General features: G+C 37.2%; 1 pseudogene; it reads left to right on the top strand.

The window, feature by feature from the left end:
- Window positions 1-4,287: 4,287 nt before the first annotated feature.
- LOC115900241 lies at window positions 4,288-4,424 on the top strand (annotated as a pseudogene).
- The last annotated feature ends 797 nt before the right edge of the window (window positions 4,425-5,221 follow it).

Here is a 5,221-nt window from a genome sequence, read left to right as displayed (position 1 = left end):
TGGGCCTTATTTTCTTATATTCTCAGCTCCTGGCTAGAGTTCTTGCCACAGAATAAATCCAGGACATACAACCACGATGTTGTTGCTCGAATGTGTTTTTTTTTTTTTATTTATTTATTTATTTTTTATTTTTTTTTTATTATACTTTAAGTTCTAGGGTACATGTGCATAACGTGCAGGTTTGTTACATATGTATATTTGTGCCATGTTGGTGTGCTGCACCCATCAACTCGTCAGCACCCATCGTCTCATCATTTTTATCATGTATAACTGCCCAAGGCAATCCCTCCCCCCTACCCCCTCCCCATGATAGGCCCCAGTGTGTGATGTTCCCCTTCCCGAGTCCAAGTGATCTCATTGTTCAGTTCCCACCTATGAGTGAGAACATGCGGTGTTTGGTTTTCTCTTCTTGTGATAGTTTGCTAAGAATGATGGTTTCTAGCTGCATCCATGTCCCTACAAAGGACGCAAACTCATCCTTTTTTATGGCTGCATAGTATTCCATGATGTAAGAAGACATTCATACAGCCAACAGACACATGAAAAAATGCTCATCATCACTCGCCATCGAATGTGTTTTATTACTCCCTGGCTTTGGACTCCCACTTCCTATCAGATAAAACTAACTTGAGTATTAATGACAGCTGGAAGCAAGCTTACTATACCTTTTGGACTTACCATATTAGACTGCTGACTAGTCTATAGGGACTCAGTGTGGTTAAAGTGAGGCCCAAAAAAAAATAGACTTCAGTCTGGCAAATCCACTAATCCTATTACCAGCTTCTTTTCCCTACCAGTCTCTGCCACTAAGGTCTCAGCATGCTTTTCAGTTACGCTGCCTGAGTAATAACTAGAGCAGACAGGAAGCTTCAGGAAAGAAGTTATGGGCAGAATGTCAGTTTTTTGAGAAGGAATTGAGCAAAGTCGTAACTCTAGGACTGAGTAACTTGGCTTGTCACTAAGTTCATGACAGAATAAACTATGTCTTGTACACCAAATACTTCCAATGCCTAGAACAGATGTTAGCACCTATTAGTAGCCAATTTGTTCCTAATTTGCCTATTAGACAAATGAAGTACTAAGCAAGGATATGAGTACAAAATAGAGAGAAGCCTGGTTATGAAAACCAAGACTATAAATATACCAAATATTCCCTATCTGCCAATATCTTCTGATAAGAAAATCTGCCTATACCACTGAGTCTTGCCCCATATCAGCAGAATCAGGTCCATAATTTATGGGGCCCTGTGTAAAGTGAAAATGCAGCGCCCTTTGTTCCAAAATTAAGAATTTCATTATAGTGAGAGCTGAACATTAAACTGAGTATGCAGATCTTTTCTGAGCCCAGGACCCTGGGCAACTGCACAGGTCACAAGCCCATGAAGCTGCCTGTCCAACAGCGCTGTTTACATAAGTAATCCCTGATCCCCAGACTCAGCTAACCCAAAAAATGTCAATTTGATTCTCTCTGAAGAACTGGATCTAAGAGATAGAGAAACTTAGTTAGATAGGTATGGGCACTGAGCTCTAAGCTGATGTGGCCTTAGGGCTGGTGGCCATTTTCAACTGTATACGTCCAGTTTTATAAGCAGAAAAAGCCAATCATGAGAAAAGTTAGAGAATGTAGCAGCTTTGGGTGAGATAATCAAGACCACATGACCACAGAAGAATGAGAGGCAGAGAGAGAAGCTGTCTGATAAGTTCTTGGGAGACCCAATTGTGTAGACCATTTTCCTGTTCTCTTGAGGCCCAGCTGAGCTTTTGACAATCCTACTCATAATTTGATCTAATTGGAGTAGTGGTTATGGTGGGGGTTTTGCTGTTTTTGTTTTTGTTTTTTTCTTTCAACCTAAAAATCCCTGAAAAAGCCAGGAAGACATAATAAGCCAACATTGTGGCATCCTAAAGGTTTGGGTTGCAGTTTCTTGATCTCTTTTGCCTGTCTGCTGGTGGTAGAAACCTTAACAAGACTAGCAACAGAGGTGGCAGTCAAGGGGTCCAGGTAGAGGGAAGAAGAAGGCTATAGAGTCTCAGAGAAAAATGGTTCAGTAGAAGCCCCTTAGCTGCTATGATATGGATTAATAGCTGGTCGAAATAGGGGATGAGGTAGGGAATCATAAAAACTAGGATATATGTTAAGTATTTTATAAATTTAAAACACTTAGTGGATATTTTCCCACCAAATTTTGTAATATAGGCCCAAAGTCTTATTTTACCAGTACATCAAATAGAGTTTAGAATAATTTTTCTTTCATCTTCCACCCATAACACAACATTGCTGACTTCCAGTTCTGATTTCTCTAAATTGTGTTAGGAATTTAAAGGTTTATGCAAATTTATTTTATGTGGGTATAAATTTTCCCCAAATTTTTATATTTATTAATCTTTCATAATTGTCTAATTAGCAATTCATTTTGACAGCCACTTTTTAGTTACTTGTTGAGTCTTTTCAACCATGTAACTTACTTTTTAAAGAAATACTTTACGTACAGTTAAAATTGTCAATTTTAAGTGGACGACTCCATGAATGTTGACATATGCATACACCTATTTAACCACTATTCCAATCAAGGTGTAAAACATTTCCATCCCCCACCTAAATTTCTCTTGTACCCTTGCAGAATCTCCTCTCCCATTACCCAGCCCTTGGAATCTACTGATTGGAACTAGTGCTTTCCATAACTCTAGTTTTGTCTTTTCTATAATTTTATATAAATAGAAGAATATTGAATATAGTCTTCTGGGTCCACTTTTTCACTTAGCATAATGCTTTTGAGAGTATCTATGTTTTTGCATGTATCAGTAATTCATTCCTTTTTTATTAGAGTAATATTCTGGTGTATTAACTTAGAACAATTCTTTCATACACTCATTTGCTGATAGACGTTTAGATTGTTTTCAGTTTTTGGCTACTACAAACAAAGCTACTATGAGCATTTATGGGTAAATCCTGGTATGGACTTCCATATTCTTAAAAGTAAAGTGACTAGGTTGTATGGTAGGTGTGTTTTTAACCTTTTAAGGAACTGCAAAATCTTTTGCTAAGTTGGTTGTGCGATTTTGCATTCCCGCCAGCAATGAACCAGCGTTTCAGTTGCTCTACATCCTCATCAATTCTTGCCAATGATCCTTTCTATTTTAGCAATTCTAGTGAATGTGTGATGGTATCTCATGTGGTTTTAATCTGCAGTTCCTTGATGACTAATGTTATGTATCTGTTTATATATTTCTTCTTTGACATCTGCATATACTCTTTGATCAAGTGTCCAAATCTTTTGACTTTTTTTGTTTGTTTTTGATGATGACAAGTTTAGTGTGTTATTAGAAAAATGGGTTTAAATGGAGAGTAGACCTCTGAGAAAGACCACTTTTCCTTACTAGAAAGATTATTTGATTTAGTGCCACAGTTCCAGCTGTAGTTCTGCCACAGACAGACAAGTTATGCAATCTCTTTCAGACACCATCTACAACATGGGGAAAATAATTATACTCTTCTCGTTCAGTTATTTCAAGAATCAGACCAGACAGCTGATATACAACATCTAGCACTGACATTGAGGATGCATTCAGTAAACAATGGTGTTTGTAATTATGATTATATGGTATTAAGATTACATATTGCTTTTTCTCTTTCTTCCCTTCCTCCCTATTTCTCTCTCCGTTGTTTTTGTTTGTGTGTGTGTGTGTATGTGTGTGTGTATATATACATATATATTTTTATTTTTATTTTTTTATTTTTTGGAGAGATGGCATCTCTCTATGTTGCCCAGGCTGGTCTTGAACTCCTGGGCTCAAGCAAAACCTCCTCACCTCCATCTCCCAAAGTGCTGGGATCAAAGGTTTGAGCCACTGTGCCCAGCCTCTGTTGTTTTGAATTGCAGAATACGTAAGTCATACAAAACCTGGTCTCCAGACAGCTCTGACTAGTGGCCACTGCTACTTTTCCTTACCATATTGCAGCTGCAAACCCAATCTCCTACACAATCCTGTCTGGTGCAACTGGGATGAGAATTTCTCTCTCTGCCCTAGTCACAGACTAGCAAGTATAGCATGTGATTGGGTCAGAAAAGAAAACACATGATAATTAGGCCCATTATCATTTTGAAGAATTTCTGGAAATTTTATAAGTTAAAATGGTGTTTGGAATATTTGCGTTTGAAAGAACAATACAATCTATACTTTATAGATTGTATTTGCAAAAGCTAGTGACCCGTGACCTGAAAAAAAATTGCCAGCGGTTCAAAATTTTTTTCCTGGGGACCCAACAACGGCTGTAGGGTTAGGATCAAGGCTATACTTTTGGAGATTATTTCCATAGTTTCTTACTAGAGAATAAACCTTACCATATAGAGTATTGAATACTAGGAGGAGTCGTTTCTCCCCCTTTGCATGAGGTAAGAGGGAGGGAACAAAGTCTGAGTGTTCTGTTTTAACTTTGGCTTCCAAAGCTGACTTTTCTTTAGTAGTGTTCTCTTGTATATCTTACTCTATTTGTCAAATATTTTTCAGTGTTTTCCAGTGTTTGCCACTTTTTGGCTTTAAGGTAGTATATTGATTAAATGAGTAATTATATTTTTGGTTATAAGTTTGAAAAAATCAACTGTTTACTTTGGAATAATTTATAGTTGTGCAAAAGTTGTAAGATAGTGCAGAGAGTACCCTTAGACCCTTCACCCAGTTTTAGTTTCCCTTGCTGTTATACACTTACATTATGATAGTACCTTTGTAAGAAATAGACTTTAGTATATTATGATTAACTAAGGTCAAGACATTATTTGAATGTCACCAGGTTTTCCATTAATTTGCCTTTTTTGTTCTAAAATCTCATCCAGGATACTTCATTGCATTTAGTTGTCATGGCTCCTTAGTCATCTCTGATTTCTGACAGTTTCTTAGGCTTTAGTTGTTTTTCCTAACCTTGAAAGTTCTAAGGAGTACCAGTCAGGTATTTTGTATAATGTCCCTCAAATTGTGTTTGTCTGATGTTTTTATTTTGGTTAGGCTGGGGTTATGGAATTTTGAAATGAATAACACAGAGATGAAGTGCCTTTTTCATTGCATTGTATTAGGGGGCCTATGATATTCATGTGACATTACCTGTGATGTTAATCTTCATCACTTGGTTAAGGTAGTGTTTACAGGCTTTTCCATTGTAAAGTTACTGTTTTCTCTTTCCATACTCTATTCCTTGGAGTGAATCACTAAGTCAAGCCCACACTCA

This window comes from Rhinopithecus roxellana, chromosome 10 (genome assembly GCF_007565055.1).
Source record: "Rhinopithecus roxellana isolate Shanxi Qingling chromosome 10, ASM756505v1, whole genome shotgun sequence".
Lineage (NCBI taxonomy): Eukaryota > Metazoa > Chordata > Mammalia > Primates > Cercopithecidae > Rhinopithecus > Rhinopithecus roxellana.
The sequence above is the reverse complement of the archived record's forward strand: the minus strand, read 5'-3'. Positions and strand labels throughout refer to the sequence as shown.